This window comes from Mesoplodon bidens (assembly GCF_964165515.1).
Source record: "Mesoplodon bidens genome assembly, chromosome: 1".
NCBI classification, from domain to species: domain Eukaryota; kingdom Metazoa; phylum Chordata; class Mammalia; order Artiodactyla; family Ziphiidae; genus Mesoplodon; species Mesoplodon bidens.
The window spans coordinates 147,631,629-147,649,818 of NC_138176.1; positions in this window are offsets into that span (position 1 = coordinate 147,631,629).

The following is an 18,190-nucleotide window of genomic DNA, read 5'->3' on the forward strand; positions in this document are numbered from 1 at the left end:
GCAGGTCATTCTTTTAATTGGCATTCCTAAGGCATGCCTCTGATAACATCACCAGCCTGCTTAAAATCTTCAGTGATTCTCTGTAGCCTTTCAATAAAGCCCCAATTACATGGTCTAACATTTAGGAGTCTCCGTGCCCAGAATTCAATCTCCATTCCCAATCCTACCTCTTATGACCTGATAAATGGATTATTGTGCACCAGTATCCACGCCCTCCCCCTAATAAGACTGTCCATCAACACCCTTTGCCTTGTGATTTGTAGTCTCCCTGTGGGAAGAGTGATAGATTCCTGCTCCATTGATCTGGGGTTTGTCCACATAACTTGCTTTGCCCAGTGAAATGTAGTCAAACATGATATATACCACTCCTAGCAGAAACTTTAAATGCTTGCGTAGTTTGGCAGAACTGAGGGCAGGTGGTCTCTAGGAAGGTGGGGAAGGAGAGTGTAAAACTCTCTCACAAAGATCATTTTACTTTTCAAGTAACAAGAGTAACAGCTGCACCTCATGCAACTTTTTCTTGGAAGTCCAGATATTCCACTCTGTTGTAGGGTGAAATTTTTTCATTTTAAGCAGTGAGCAACCTCTTTTTCTTGAGGGTTTGTTCAGTCACTTAGGATTTGGGATGTTTATATGACAGGCCAATGGATTTCTTTGGATCTTAACTCAGTATTTTGGAGGGAAATGTCTTAAAGTGGTGCCTTGTTTTATTTTTACCACGTACCAGGTAAGAAAAAAAAAAACTTAACATCTGGCACCAACTCCCAATTTGAATATAAAATGTCTTTGTTTAGGACAATAGCTTTATTGGTCCTTTGGGATGGAAAGTGAGATCCTAAGACATGGGAGAACAGGTGGGGGGAAAATGAGAGATGGCTAAACTGTTCTGCTTTAGAAATAAATAAGAATGAGGGCAGAATGGGGAGGCAGAGGGAGAGTGCTGAAATCAAAGGGAAGTAGAAAGAGAGAAAGAAGAGAAAGAACAAGTTTAAGCAAAGGGCAAGAGGCTGGTTGGTTGAAGCAGAGACCTCCAGTTATCTTCAAAACCCTGTTCTTCCCTTCTTGCATAGTAAAAGAGTTCCAGCTGTGCACTTGATAGCCCTGTCGGAGACTACACTTCCCAGGCTCCACTGCAGCCAGCGTGGTCACATAACTACATTCTTGTCAGTGAAATGAGAATGGAAGTGATGTGTCCAACTACTTGCTCGGGAGGAAATCCTTGGTCTCCATTCCCTCCTCTTCTCTCCTTACAATGGGCTGTTTGTAGATGTGGTTTGACCTGGCTTTGACTATACAGATCAGGACACAGCCACTCCCAGGGGATGGCAAAGTAACAAGACAGAAGGAACTGTGGTTGGAAGTTCCTTCTTCCAACCACAGTGGGAAGCCAAGTGTCCACTCAGCCTAGACTGGGAGAGAGAGATAAAGCCAAGTGTTTTTTCTGTGGGAGAGTCAGGGTGCCAAGCGGAGGATCTCATTGTTTCAGCAGCTTAGCTGAAATCTTATCTAATACAATGGCAAGATCACTATGGGACTTTTGAAAAATGGAGATAACTACTATTCAATTTTTTTTACTTTGCATTTTTCTGTGTTATAAACCCTCCACAAAATGTGTTACAATGTATGAGTAAGTAACCTGGCAGAAATCAGGGAGGATATCTGGGTGCTGTAGCTGGGCAACAGAGCAGAGACAAGGAAGAGAACATGTGCAGTCTGGTCCAGAGACTGAAAGAATTCCACAGAAGCAGGAGCTCCAAGCCAGATTGCCATAACAATGCGAGCCCACCTGAATCTCAGGGAGGGTCTGGACTTTGCACAGGGTATGGAATGGAGACATGATCCAATTCAATCTAGAACCTTGGGGTCAGGATAACTCCTACAAACACCTGGACCAAAACAGTGATTAATCCAAGAGGGCAGGAATATGTAGTGATTAAGAGTACAGATTCTAGGGAATTCCCTGGTAGTCCAGTAGTTAAGACTCTGCACTTCCAATGCCGGGGGCCCAGGTTCGATCCCTGGTCGGGGAACTAAGATCCTGCAAAGCCACACGGCGCAGCCAAAAAAGAAAAAAAAAAAAGAGTACAGATTCTAGAGTCAGACTGAATGAGTTCCAATTTCTGCTCTATCAACTACAACTATGTGACTTTGGGGAAATAATTTAAAACCCTAGCCTCAGTTTCCTTATCTGTAAATTGGGTATAATAAAAATATCCACCTCATAATGTTATCATAGAGAATAAAAAGGAATAATGTACGTGAAACACTCAGCAGAGTGTGTGAGGTATGATGAGGGATCAATACAGACTGGCTTTTATTAATAGTAATATTAATTAATTTCATCATGATATTAAAATGAGATCCTAGTTATTATTCAAGGTTTAGAGAAAAATCATTAACTTTGAGACTCCTCTGGCAAAGTCATAGGCTCAAATGTTTCTGATTTGACAAATTCATAGGCTCAAATGTTTCTGATTTGACAGAAACAAGTGGAAAGGTTGGGAGCAGGGCATTACTCTAGCATGTGAGGTGTCGTAGGACCAAGTATCAGTGGCTCCATTGTTCAGCCGAGAAAACAAAGAAGTTGAGAAAGGTGCCTGAGGTAGCAAGTTAGTGGCAGAACTAGGACTAAAATAGGGGTCTCAAGTTTGAGTTCCAAGGCACTTTAGCAAAGCCAGGATGAACAAAATAAGAACAGTGTTAACCTGCGGTTTCAGGTGCCCTGGGACCTGTCCCCATACCTCGCCCCTCCTTCCCACGGTGTCCCCCTCTCAGTAAGCTACCCACCATCACTCAGGAACTCAGGCAGGAAAGCCACAGTGGCGCTGTACTTCCTGTTTTCCCTCACCCCTTACTTCTTATCAGCCCTCAGGTGGTGTCTATTTCATCTCTGAAATTGCTCTCAAATCCATCCACTTCCTTCTACCTCCACTCCCAGCCTACTTCAAACCAGCTACAGTAGCCTCTTTTTTTTTTTTTTTTTTTTTTTTGCAGTACTTGGGCCTCTCACTGTTGTGGAACACAGGCTCCGTTGCAGAGCACAGGCTCCGGACACGCAGACTCAGCTGCCATGGCTCAGGGGCCCAGCCGCTCCGCGGCATGTGGGATCTTCCCGGACCGGGGCGCAAACCCACGTCCCCTGCATCGGCAGGTGGACTCTCAACCACTGTACCACCAGGGGAGCCCCCTACAGTAGCCTCTTAATTGGCATCTATGCTTGCTTTCTTCGTTTTCCTCTCCTCTTGGCAGCCATAGGGATTTTTTAAAACCCAAATATCATTATTCCTGTCCTGCCTAATACCTCCTACTGGCCTCCCACGGCCCCAGGATGAAGTTCAGCCAGCTTTACCCTGTTAGTGTCAGCTCAAACCCCTCCCCACTGCTGCTCTCGAAGCCCAAACCACACCAGACAGTTCTGTCTCTAGAGCAGAGAACAGAGCCTCTGAGCCTTTGAACGCTGTTTCCTCTGCTAGGACACTGTTTCCTTCTCTACCTCCCTTCATCTAATTAATAACTCATTCACTCAAAAACATCTTTATCAAGCTCCTACAATATGCCAAGACCTGTTCTAGACCACAGATAAATAACTTCTTCGTGCCATGATCTCTATTAGAAATCTTGTGAAACCTATGGACCACTTTCTCAGGCTAATGCCTCTTTTTTTTGGGGGGGGAGGATGAATTCTATATAAATATCACTATTTATTTCACTTGAACCTCACCACTATGGTTAGATAAGGTAGATATTATTGTGCCTCCTCTTTTTCCCAACACATTACAAACAGGGTTGAAAAAAACTACAGTGAACATTGATATGGGAGGCAGAATAATGGCCCCCCAAGGAAATGACCAAAGAAATGTTCCCATACTGATGTATGGGAAATCATTCTGGCTTATACATGAGTTAACTTGAAGTTTATGCTAACTAGAATAGCCTATTTGCGGCCTAAAACATATATTGTACATCTGCTTTAATTATTAAAGAAAAGGGCACACTGACCATAAGTAAAGAATATCCATATTAAAAATAAAGATTAAATGCCTTCCTTCCTGGAAAGCCAAAGCTGGTACTCCTTCCATGATAAGATTCCCTTCCCAGGTGCCAAGGCCGTACTGACTCACTGTGTATGTGCTGACCTGCTTGTTTTTGAAACCTTCAAGGAATGTATCCCTGACTCGTTTGATGGTTTTTGTTCTGAGAGGAAACCATGCTTCTCCAGAGCAGTTCCTCAGCATTGTCTGAGAGACTGTCTTTTGGGCCAGAATCCTCACTTTGGCTCAAATAAAACTGTTTTCTATTCCTAAAAAAAAAAGAATAATGGCCCCCTAAAGATGTCCATGCTCTAACCCTTGGAACCTGTAAATATGCTATGCTACATGACAGAAACAAAACAAAACAAAAACAAAACCAAAAAACTTTCCGAATGGAATTAAGGACTTTAATATAGGGAGATTGTCCCTATGGGGAAATTATCCTGGATTATGCAGGTGAGTCCAATGTAATCAAATGGGCCCTTAAAAGTGGAAGAGGAAGGCAGGCAGAAGAGTTAAAGAGATAAGATGGAAGGAGAGGTAGGAGAGATGTGAGACTTGAGAGGGACTTGACCTGCCATGGCTAGCTTTGAAGATGGAGGAAGAGGTCTATTATATAGGTTGGATTATGTCCCAGGCTGATGATTTTTACGTTCATAGAGCAAACGCAGGGGATCATAAAAGAAACCAAATGTATTGAAGTAGTTAGCGAAATATTTTAAAATTGTGATATAGTAACATATGTGTTTCTTTATCATTGTGTTAAATAACAAGATCTAGCGGTGGGTCTAAAAAATACTTTAACCTGTAAGAGATCAGTGTAAATGACATTTCAAGATATCTGTAAAACAGTCGTGGGTGACAAAGTCTCAAGCACAGTTCACATGACGGTGGTTTGTTGCCTACGTTCACAGTGAAAGGAAATGCTAAATTTCAGTTAGGGATTAGTGAAAATAAAGATGTAATTTTTGTTCTAGCTAAATTCATAGAACCCAAATGCTAGGCATAGACTCCTAGCAGAGGAGGGTCCCCAAGTTTAGGTTCAATCCAAGGAATATAGTAAGAAAAATAAGAGCTTACGTCTAGTCAGGGGAGACTGATAATAAAAACAATAACTTTCAGATGGTGATGAGCTGTTTAAAGATGATAAACAAAATCATATCGGACTATAATGAATCATTTAAAGAAAATAAATAAAGTGATAGAGAATGACTAGTAACTAGGGTGGTTGATTAGGGTGATTAGAAAAGGCCTCCTGAGGAGGTGACCTCAGCTGAAACCCAAAGGAGGAGAAGGAGCTGGTCTCATGAAAAGCCAGGGGAGAGGGTCACAAAGAGGGGGACAGTAAGAGGCAGGCTGGGCTTGGCAGTGGCGGGAGATGAAGTCGGAACAGGCACATGTAAGACTCAAAGGCCAGTGGGGGAGGTCCTTGAGCAACTGCTTCAGTCCTCCTCATAAAAATTAGGATGCCATTGGATTTCCCTTGTGGCACAGTGGTTAAGAATCTGCCTGCCAATGCAGGGGACATGGGTTCGAGCCCTGGCCTGGGAAGATCCCACATGCCGCGGAGCAACTAAGCCTGTGCACCACAACTACTGAACCTGTGCGCCACAACTAGAGAAAGCCCATGTGCAGCAATGAAGACCCAGCACAGCCAAAAATAAATAAATAAATAAATAAATTAATTACTTAAAAAAATTAGGGTGCCATTGATACAGCTATCTGGGGTTATTCTAGGAGCTGTTGAGATACCAGGAATGAAAGGACCTAATGAACAACACTCCCTGGGAGCTTCTCATGGCTCATATATCATCTTGTTTAACCCTGTGAGTGCACACTGTTGCCCTCTGAACCGGGAGGGTCCCCATTTCTCCGAGGGAAAATGCTTAAGGTCATCTGCTTAAAGTCTCATCGATGGTATATGAGAAAGCTGGAATTCTGACGAAGCCCTTTCCCTTGATCACCAACTTTTTCTACCTCTTGTCTATGGATAAAGCATAAATTCTTTCAAATCAAAGTCACCTGCCTCCCCAGTGGCTCCCAGGGCATGTCTGTCTGCAATCCTTTCCCCTTTGCAGAAGTGTCTCCCGGGAGGAGAAGTTAAAAATCTAAATGCAGCAGCTAAAAGCTGCAGGGCCTGGGGGAAGCCACTTATCCCTAAGCATCTAACTGTTAAAACCGACATAACCATGGCAACACATTCCCAGGGTGTTTATTAAAGAATCAGACTGTGAAAATCCGCTTAACTCAATGTAAGGAGGAGAGGTTCTCTCTAAGTGTGCTGGTCCCATTCTCTGCAGCACCCTGAGGGGCTAAAAGAATTCCCCCCCCACCCCCCGCAGGGCAGCCCTCGGCCCAATGGGGACTCTCCGTCTTTTTGTAAGACAGAAGCTCCAGTGAGCGCTTCTGTGCACCCGGGGTCCGTCCCCCTCCTGAGAGACAATCCTCTCACAGTAAGTATGTCCACCTTTCTAAAATAGCCCCAATGCAGGTAGCGTCTACTACTCATTTTCAAGGAGGAGAGAAAAAAAAGGAGAATTGGGCAGAGAGTGAGGGTTCAGTCAAACCTTCTCTATTGTCACTCTCACTCTTGTTTTTCTCTCCCTTTTGCCATTTCTCCAACTTGACCTCAGAGCCTTCCCCTTGAGATGCCTCTCAGGATCCCCCTCTGGTTGGCGCTTTGGCCTAAAGTATTTGGACTACAGGTTCTCCCTGCTTCGTCTACCTGCTGCCTCCAGGATGAGGAAAGACATCAGCAGCTCTGTGCCTAGTTTGTTCAAGGCCTTTGTCCAATTTACTAAGACCTTACTGGACTGGGAAACATTCCAACTTCCAATGGTACTGGGGGCACTGGAAGTACATTCCGCACGCTGTGGACAACCTATTTCAGACCAAGTGGTACATCTTCTCACTTGCTTTATTTCTCCGTCACCAGCAAGACTGAGGATGCCCCAGAAATGACAGAGGTGAACTCTTTACTGAGTCTCCTTATGGCCCACCCATTTGCTGAGTGCATTACCTCATTTAAATTTAATTACATTATGAGGTGGGTACTATCATTTTCTCATCCAATAAAAAATTATTATTTTATAGAACCAGAAACTGATATTTAGAAAGTTTAATAACTTCCCTAAAGTCATTTGGGGTTTTAATTAACTCAGGTCATCTGATTCCATGGCTTTTACTTGCCCAGATATTGTCTCCTGGTCAAAGAATGAATCTAGAATGTTACAGTGCTGATTAAACCAAAGTCTACTTTGGGCCCAGAATTGATTTGTCAACATGAGGTGACACGGGTGGTGTTGTGTCACGGGGATTCTTACACGTATACTGTAAAGGGTCAGAGATACCTTTGTGAATGGAAAGTATTAACTGCCCCTGAGCTTGCTGCAGGAGCCTCATGGAAACGAGGGCTCTGACTCATAGGCGCTGCAGATACCCTAATGGTGGCATCAGCCTCCTTTCTGATGTGGCTTCCTTCTCAAGCTTATCTTGACAAACTGCTAGAGAGAAATAAAATTCCTTCCATGGGACTAATTCCTCCTCATCTTGGCTGCAGCACATCGGAAGGAGGAAAAGCAAAGAGAATCAAAGAGAGTGAGCGGGTGAGCTTCTGACTGAGGCTCATAAGGATGATGGGCTTCCCCAGCCTGGACAACCTGACAGTTTGCACTCATGTTTGACAGATGGAAACTACGTCAAGTGTCGGATGGTACCCTCAAACTGCCTTCACAACACAACAGACAATGAGTGTTACCAGGGAAAAAGCGAACAGTATGAAAGAAGAAACTTGTCAGAAGAAATGAGAGGGCCATTCGTTCTCAGCCTGTCACTAAGTACCCCAGGACCTAAAAGCCTTCCTTGGCCCTGGGCCATAGCATGCTTTGAGGGCTTACTTCCATCTCTCGGCTTCAGGTTTTCCTTGGAGATGGCAGTTCCCTGAGGGCAGAGATGTGGCTCCATGTTCTGTTGGTTCCCCAGCACCCAGCAGCCATCAGAGTCCACCACGTACTGGGTGCTCAGAACCCCCTTGGTGAATAAACTCATGAAATTCTGAGACCCATAAGGCAACCTATAGAGTCCTTTGAAATCAAACCCATTTTCTCCTGGGAAGCATAGACCCTTGGTAACAACATGGGAACAAATGCTGGCGTGGGATCAAAGCCGATGCTACCTAGAGAGACTCCTAAAAGGAAAAGTGTATGTCAAACTATAATGGGTAATTTTGTTTGTTTGTTTTGTTTTTGCGGTGCACGGGCCTCTCACTGTTGTGGCCTCTCCTGTTGTGGAGCACAGGCTCCAGACGCGCAGGCTCAGCGGCCATGGCTCACGGGCCCAGCCGCTCCGCGGCATGTGGGATCTTCCCAGACCGGGACACGAACCCGCGTCCCCTGCATCGGCAGGCGGACTCCCAACCAGTGTGCCACCAGGGAGGCCCTAATGGGTAATTTTGTACTGTGATAGGAAGTGTTGCTCCACATTTTTTTTCAATTTATTATTTATAAATTTATTTAGTTTATTTATTCAGTTTATTTATTTTGTGTTGGGTCTTCGTTGCTGTGCGTGGGCTTTCTCTAGTTGTGGCAAGCAGGGGCTACTCTTTGTTGCAGTGCGCGGGTTTCTCATTGCGGTGGCTTCTCTTGTTGCGGAGCACGGGCTCTAGAGCGCAGGCTCAGTAGTTGTGGCACACGGGCTTAGTTGCTCCGCGGCACGTGGGATCCTCCCGGACCAGGGCTCGAACCCGTGTGCCCTGCACTGGCAGGCGGACTCTCAACCACTGTGCCACCAGGGAAGCCCTGCTCCACGTTTTTGATGCCAGCTTTTATTTGGGTTAAGAACATTCCTGTTTCCTTTGTCTGAATATGAGACTTACATCTCCACTTCGGTACACTCAAACTCAAGGTTGAGCTCTGAGAGGCAGCATGGTGAAGGGGTTGAGCAGTCAGGGCCCTCGCAGTACCATGTATGTACCTGTGTCCATATGTATAGAAACCTATAGTGTGTGTGTGTGTGTGTGTGAATACACATGTATATTATGTAAACATTATTGTAATATTATGTAAATGTTATGTAATATTATGTAAACACTATATATAATATATTATATAAATATACATATATATATACTCTAATCATAATCACAGTACCATTGAGGTCTCTGAGGCTGTCCCTCAATAAATAACATGTCTTTTCCCTATCCCGGTTCTGAACAAGTTAAAAAATAAAATAGAAGAGAAAGCCAGAAGCCAAGATGTCACCTTTGTGGCTGATAAAGCTGGGTAGGAAGAAAAAGCCTAGTGTGAGAGTTATATGAGCTTGCTTCCTGAGCCCCAGAATCAGGTGGATTTTCCACCCATTCTCAGCAGTGCTCACCAGGGGCAGGGGGTGGAGAGAGGCCAGCACGGAGGGACCTGTTCCGAGAGGACTTTCAGCAGGAAGGATCAGAGGACACGCACTCTCCTTGGCCAGGCCCTGGTCTGAGAGTACGCAGGGGACTGAGCTGAACATACCCAGGTGTTTTCCCCAAATTTACCAATGAGATCAATCACTCCACCTTCAGGGTGTGGCATGTATGAAAGGGGAGAGAGAGAGAGAGAGAGAGACCCAGAGTTATATTAATCAATCTGTAGCATTTAACCAAATGAATTAAATGTATGTTTACAGGTTGTCTCCCACTTTTGACCAGAAGCCCCTTCAGGGAAGGGATTGTGCTTTATTTATCTTTGTTTGTCAGTGCCTTGTACTTGGAGGCATGCAAATGTTTGCTGAATGAATATGGACCTGGAGTCCAGACAGCCCCAGTTCAAACCTCCTTCTCAGCATTACTGTGGAAACATAAGCAAACTATGTGCCCAGAGGTTGCAAATGGCTGACAAACCACATCCAACTCAGACATATGTTTGGCCCACAGAGCATTGGGCCACCACTGTCTTAAAAGTTGTAAATTAGCAGGCAATACTTAAAACTCAGGAAATTTCATATAAAGATCTAGATTTCTAACTTCTGCTGAAAACTTGGAAGACTGGATGTGGTCGATTGATTGCAAAAATGGCCTCAATTCTTCACCCCTCCCTTTGTCCACACACTTTGCAATGTCACTTTACAGTTCTTCCCATAAAGGGTTGGAGTCTATGTCCCCACCTTTTTCCTCTGGGTCAGCCTTGTGACTTGCCTTGGCCAATAGAATATGACAAAAGTGACAGTGTGCCAGTCCTGAGCCTGGACCTAAGAGGCCTTGGACAGGTCACCTCTCTCTTTCTTGGAAACCTGCCAAGATCCCATGTGAACAAGCTTAGTCTAGCCTACGGGAAAGTGAGACATCATATAGAACAAAGACAAGTTATTTCAGTTGCGGGATTGACAAAGTCATGTCTTAAACCTTCCCTGCAGCCACACTTTCTTTATCTATGAACTTTAACAAGAATGGTCATTTTAAATTGTTTGTGTTGTCCTAATTGAGAGGCCTCGACTCTCACTAGTAACATTTCATTGTCATTCTTGGGCTGTTGTTTTTCTCATCACTGAGTTAACAGTAAACCAAAATAAAAGTTCTTATAACCATGACTATCAACAGAGATTGAGAGAGGTATATACTCTAAGCAAAAGGAGAGAGCGGAGGGGGAAATGTCATCTTACATCCACTCCCTATATGTACCTCATTTTAAGCTCTTGATTTAAACCCTCTCAGCTTCCGTTTTTTCTGTAAAATGGGGTTAAATACACTTGCCTTGGAGGATTCTTTAAGAATTGAGTTAGCTTTAGCAAAACAGACAGTGGTTTGGTGCATAAATTCTGGAACTAGATTGACAGGGTTTAAATTCCAGATTTCCCACTTATTAACTAAATCCATGCATAGTGCCTAGACAGATGCAAACTGTTCTTAATAGATGTTCAATAAAGTTACTTTAGTCCATACCCCCGTAAGAATTATTTCTAATCTTTACATTGTTCTAGTAAATGATTTACAATCAAAGCTAATTTTAAAGCAGATTATTATTTTAGAAATACCCTAAGAACTGATAGGGGCCAAAACAATGTCAATATGTTGAGTATTAAATAACTTTGATAAGATTATAAAATATTTATACCTTCTGATCAAGGTATAAACACCTGAAGATAGCCCAGAAAAATAACATAAATGCAAAAACACTTAGATATTTATGGCATCTATTCATGCAATGGAATATTTAGCCATAAAATAAATATTACTGTGGAAAAACATGAAAATTTGTTCAGAAAATAATGTTAAATGAAAAAAATATATATACAAAAGAGTATATACATATTAATTGCAATTCTACAAAAATACAACTACACATTGAAAATGATCGGAAGAGAATATTGAATAATATGAATAGTTGTCATTCCAAGTTTGTAAGATTTTAATAAAATTATCAACAAGTATACTATAATTTTAAAGTTCGGAAAATGCAGATCATTATGCTATACTATCATAAAAAGTGTAAGTATTCGTAGGCCATTACTCAGAGAGAATAACAATATATTTTTATTGGTATTTATCAATAAATTTAATTAAGCATTGGTATGTTTTATTGGTAAACATAAGAACAAGCTATTACATAAGCAAAATTTTTTATTCTCTTAAAACCTGCAATCTGAATGTTTACACTAGGACTCTTTCCCTCACTCCCACTCCCAAACCTACATCCATTCCTCCTTGTTTTTAAAAACGAAACAGAACAAGACAAAATTCCAATACTTCTAGGTGTCGATCAGACTATATCAGGGGAAATAAAGGTTTCATCCTCACCAGTGACAGCATGTTGTGTTCAGCCCACCAGGTAAACAGCGTAATCCCAGTTCTCCGGGTTCCATGTTGTCTGACAGAACATTCGCACACAGGGCGTCACAGTCACACTCAGCTTTCGGCATGTCCCCCTCTGGTTGCATGTGGAAAAGTAGATCTCCCTCCTCCTGGATACTACTGCTGAGTAGAAGCCACTCCAACATTCTTCCAAAGGAGGATTTGGGTAATTTGTGGTTTATTTTAACAGTGGAGGAAGGGAGGTACTGACTAAAGACAGCTTCATTGATGAGCTGGCGGAGCTCAGTTCTCTTCCTGAATCTTGCCAGTTGAGTATGGACTCTGGTTTTCTTGTCTGTAAAATGGCTGATTCTTTTTGCCCTTTCCTACTTCACAGGTGATGATGGTGGTGGTGATGGTGGTGAGAGCAGCTAATGAGAACCTACTATGTGCTAGACCCTATGTTAAGCTCTTAACCCTCATTATCGCATTTCATCCCCACAAAAACCCATGAGAAAGATATTTGTATTATCCCCAGTTTTATATTTGAGAAAACAGAAATTTGGAGAAGCTACACAATTTGCCTTTGGTCGCACAGCTAACAAAGGGCCATAAAAGAACTAAAACTCAGATCCATCTGATGCTAAAACTTGGCTTTTAACCTTGATGTAAATTTATAAAACATCATAGGAAAGCATGTTAAATAATCCAAAGAGTCTGGAATAGACATATTAGAAGATTAATGAAAGGATATTTCATGCTATTATCCTTGGTATGTAGTATAGGTTCCAAAACAAACTTCATTTCTGAAACATTCTTCTCTACTTGGGAAGAAAAACAAACAAAAAAAGTTGTGTGTGTTTTTTTTTTTAATTGCTCTCAACCCATGGAACTTGCAGTCATGTGATACCAGCTCAGAGCACCAGAAGGGACTTTCAAAGTTACAGAGACCAGTCACCTCCTTTCATAATTGAAGACACTGCAGCTGGGAGAGCCAAGGGTCATGGCCACGCAGAGCTCCAGTCCAAGCTTGATTTTGCCAGGCCTCGTTTAATTCCCTCCTGGCCCCTTCCTCAGAGCTTTAATCTCTGTTCAGATGATTCTCAGAAGCATTGAAAAATTCACTTGTCCTCTCCCCGTCTCTGTCTCCGTCCCTCCCCCCCCACCCCACCAACCACATCCTTGGGCCCTCAGTCATCGTCAAGCTGTCCGTACTTGTTGGGTTGCCTGTTTTCATAGTGCTCCACACGCAGGTGCAGGAAGGGCTGCAGGTGTGAGCTTTGATTAGGTGGTGAGACGCTCTCCCAGACCTCAGCTATTCTCAGGTAACCACGTTCCAGGCAGCCTCATCACTCTGCTGCAGACAGTGGGTCCCTGACTCCACCACAAATTTGAAGGTACCCGCAGCCAAGATGTCTGCAGAACTGCATCTCCAACCTTTGCACAGATTCATGCAGTAGCAAAGGAATGAAATATAACTCTACAAAATACAGAGATCTGTAGAAATACAGCTGACGAAGGCCCATTCTTTAACGTTTCAGTTAGACCCAATAAAAAAATTCTCTATAGAACATACACCAATCAATCTTTTGCCAACAACTTTTGGATGAAACTCCTCTTGACAAGGTCACTACTGTGTTAATAAATCCAATGGCTAATTCTCACTTCTCTTCCACTTGAAACTCAGTAGCATTTGACACAGTTGAAGACAGTGTAAGTGCCCAGATAATAATGTCACTTGGCTGAGAGGTTCATCAATGCCTCAGTGACAAAGTTTTGGTAGTTAACACCAAAGTGGACCAGCATTCTTTGTAGTTGTTGACCATATGTTTGTGCTGAAGTGAACTGTGGACATGTCCCTCTATTTTATTGTCTTTAGGAAGTACCACATTTGTCAAGTCATATAAATTTCTTAATAGAAATCTGTTAAGCCTAAGGGGATGTAATATTACAACTACTACCCACACCCCTGCCACTTGGTGTCAGTCCGCTGTGCATCAGGAGTTGCATAGTCTAGTGGTTAAGGTCACAGACTTACTGGAACCTTCTGGAGCCTCACCACCTGGGTTCAAATTCTGGCTCTAAGACCAAGCAGCTTAGAAAACAAGAGAAATGTAAAACACATAAGGCTACCACGAGCAGTTGCCTAAGTTGTTCACTGCACAAAAGTACTCCACCAACAAGTGAGTGGTGGCTACAGTTATACCCACAGTCCTCTCACCAAGCCCTGTGTCCAGTGCAAGATTATGTCCGCCTGAAGGAGGGGGCACTGCTTGCAGAAGTGTGTGCCTGTGTGACTTCAGACGAAGTGACTTTTTCTAATTTACACAAAGGTACCAAATGGACTAGCAGCAACTCTGAAACTGGGGCCTCTCTCATCAATATAATTTTGTTGTGGGATCAGTTACATTTAGAACTTCAATACCCAGAACACCACCTGGCACACAGCACTCAACAATACTTGTTGAATGAATTAAACAATCTGAGAATTATCTTTATGAAAAAGCTGTAAAAATAATGAACAATAAATCACTGTAGGAACCTCAAAAAATAGTCAAAACTATGTTCATAATAATACTAAGGTCTTACTTGTCTGTTTTGCTCATTCTCTACAAGTGTTCAGAGTTCATTGATATGGTTCCAGATTCCACATTGCAACTAACTTTTAAGAAAATATAACATCAATTTTTGGAGTACTTTCAAAGAAAAATATCCACAATGATCTGAAAAGTCTATGAAAATACTTCTTTTTGTTCATGTGAAGCTGAATTTTCTTCATATATTGCATCCAAAACCACACATTGCAAATTGCACCAGACTGAATGCAAAGACAGATATACAATCCAACTATCATCTATTAAGTTAGACATTAAAGCAATTTGCAAAAAAGTAAAACAATGGTACTCTTCTCATTAAAATTGTTGTTTAGGAAAACATTTTTTATTTAAGAATGTGTCATTCACAGATGTAGAGAACAAATGTATGGACACCAAGGGGGGAAAGTGGTGGGGTGGTGGTGGTGGGATGAATTGGGAGGTTGGGATTGACATGTATACACTAATATGTATAAAATAGGTAACTAATAAGAACCTGCTGTATAAAAAATAAATAAAATAAAATTCAATAAACACACAAACAAAAAAGAATGTGTCATTTATGTTAACATTTAATGGATCTATTATTGTTACTTTGAATGAATTAATATATAAATATTTTGTCATTTATCCATTGTAATTTTAGTTTGGTTAACATTAATAACTACAACTCACATCAACAAAAACTCTTTAGATTTTTCAGTGATTTTTAAGAGTGTAAAGTGGCCCCAAGACAAAAAAGTTTGAGAACTGCAGATATAAAGCAAACTAGGTTATCAAAAACATCTAGGGAACTTTGTAAAAATAAATATTCTGGTGCCCATCCCTCTAGATTCTGATGCAGTAGAGCTGGGATAGAGCTGAGAATTTGTATTTTATAAAACTCTTCCAGTAATTCTGATTATCGGTCCCTGGTAGAAACAATAAATGTAATAGAAGTTCGGGGAAATACAGGTCCGGGGGGGGGGCATGCACTATAATTGTCAGAGAAAACTTCAGTTATCCAATAAATATTTAAGTATCCAAGCACATACTAACTTCCAGGCAATATTGGGAACGTTGGCCAGACACAACCCCTATCTGGAAGAAACTCACTGACCAGTGGGAGAGATGAAGAGGGCAGGCAAGAGTTACTGAACACAGTCATGGGGTCTGTGATGGTGCTGTGGGAACACAGAAGCAGGGCATACCACTTCAGAGAGCTGGCCTTAAATGACGGAAGTTTCTGGAAAACTGAGGGGAAAGGGGTGACAAAGACCTAGATTAAGGGTAATGACCCTTAATGGTTGATGGTCACAATGTCCGTGTCGTGAGCAGTACATTGACCAACCCGGCTGGCATGGAGGGCTGGCTAAAGAACAGAGCAAGATAAGGTCAGGGAGTTTGAGTGGGCCAGACGATGGAGGAGTTTAACACCAATGAATTGCTTGGAGTTTGGTGAAGATATGATGAAAGATACACTTTAGGATTATAACTCTGGTGACATGTAGAGCCTGAGGGGCTGAAGAATGGGAGGCCTGCTAGCTGGCAATTAGAATAATGTGATTCTGGGGACCATCCAAGACAGGCAGGAGAATAAGCAGCAGTGTTCATGCCCGTGGTCTGAAAGAAATTAGATAAGCTGCTGAAAATCAGACAGTGGGATAAAATAAATTTAATAAACCCTCCCTGAACTTTCTATGTCCCTTTTGTTTAGATTCTGTGAGTCATTTTATAGCAGCGGCTCTTGAAATTTTTGGCTCGTGGACTCCTTTGACAATCTGATGAAAGCTTTAAACAGTCTCTCCACGGGGGAAGAAAATAAATTAAAGCAAAAAACTATGGGTGACTAGGCAGGATTTTCTCCACTCTCATGTTCCTTTACCCTCTTAGCTTTTTCTTCTCTTTCTTTCTAAAAGAGGTGTCATTTGATAAGAGGAAAAAAATTTAAAAATAAAAAAAGATTCAGCAGAATAAGGCACCAGAGTTTTCCTGTACGTGGTAGTGAGTATTAGTAGCAGAAATGTTGGGGGTAGAAATTTCACTCTGAAGTCCAGGAAGCCCCTTCCTAGGGAGCCCAAAAGAAGCAATACCGGGGAGGGGGGGAAACAGGGACAGAGTCCAAGTCTGGTGGAAAAGGAGGGGGAGAATTAGACTACATAGGGTTTGACTGATGCTTCGTGGAGAAAGTAAAGAGCTGTACTCGATGAGTAGAGGGACTGCCCAGTAGTAAGGCTTTCTTTCTGGAAATGGACTGTAGCTTTATACCCACCAGACATGGTAGCCATAACCAAGAGCAGGTGTTACCTCTTTGCTTCTTATCTCAGTTTCTTGTGAGCCCTCATCTGCCACAGCATTTGGGAACTGTCTTCTCCCAGTCAGGGCTGCTGGTCACAGTTGTGCAGCTGGTTCACTGAACAAAACTCTAGGCAGAGGGGACAGTGGAGGCTGAAAGCCAGCCTGTGCTGGGCTTGCCAATCTCTGCTGGCTGGCGCAGAGTCAGATGCACCCAGAGCAGGCGGCATTTCTAATCCTCACAAAGGTGCCCTGCCAGCTGGCATCGCTGTACCACCCGCAAACACTCTTTCTCTTCTCCTGCGTCCTCCTCTTCCCTTTACCACTGGGGGCCATGGCAGAGAATGGTCAGTTTGTAAGTCTCCACCATATAAAGTGGTCTGCGGACATTGGCCAGACTCCCATCTCCCTTCCTCTCCCTCCCTTGACTCCTCCTCTGTCTCCCCCTCCTGCCTCTTCCAGAACCTCTTACACAGACGTCATTCTCTCAGAAAAAGCAGATTGAGGTTGAAAGAGGAAAATTATTCACTACATGACACGTGTGCTTCTTCTATCAAGAGCAGAACGGATGGAACAGAACCAGCAGAATTCAGCAGCCTCCCTCCTCCCCTCAGTCCCAGCCTCAAGCTAAGAGAAAAGCTGTGAAAAAGGGCAGCCCATAAACAGTACCTGAGTAACAGCCACAGGACTGAAACCACAGGAGACCACTGCCTTCTCCCACAGTTGTGGGGTGAGTCTGCTTGGCTGGCTTCCAGATCACACACCTGCTGTAAGTCTTTCAGCCAGAATTGGCCCCAAGGTGACTCGAGCTTAATGCCCTCCCCTCTACCGTAGAGGGAGCTTTCAAAGTGTGGGAAATGTGAGTGTTACCCCACATGCACGCCTGGCTGACTTACCCACTTCAGACTGTCCCCTCCTCCCCCTGAGAAACTGGGCTTCTGCTGCTCTAGACAGTTCCTTTCCTGAGCCCGGTGGTGGGTCTGTTCCCTCTAGTCATCGTATAGAGCAAGCTAAGGCCCAGAGCTTGATTTGGAGCAGAGGGGGAACCTGGTACCACAGGGCTTTTGACTCCAAGGAGACCAGGAATCCGCAGTCATCATCATAACAATGGTGAACACTTACGGTGCACTCATTACCTACCAAGCCCTTTCCATTCAATGCCTCACCTAATTCTCACAACCTGAGGTATTAGTCGCTCCATTTCACAGATGAAAAAAATGAGACTCAGAAATTTTATTTATTTATTTTTTTTTTTGCGGTACGCAGGCCTCTCACTGCTGTGGCCTCTCCCGTTGCGGAGCACAGGCTCCGGACGCGCAGGCTCAGCGGCCATGGCTCACGGGCCCAGCCGCTCTGCAGCTTGTGGGATCTTCCCGGACCGGGGCACGAACCCGTGTCCCCTGCATCGGCAGGCGAACTCTTAACCACTGTGCCACCAGGGAAGCCTGAGACTCAGAAATATTATAAAGCTTGCTCAAGGTCATGGGTTCCTGCCAACTCCACCAACCCATGAGAATTGTCGCTTC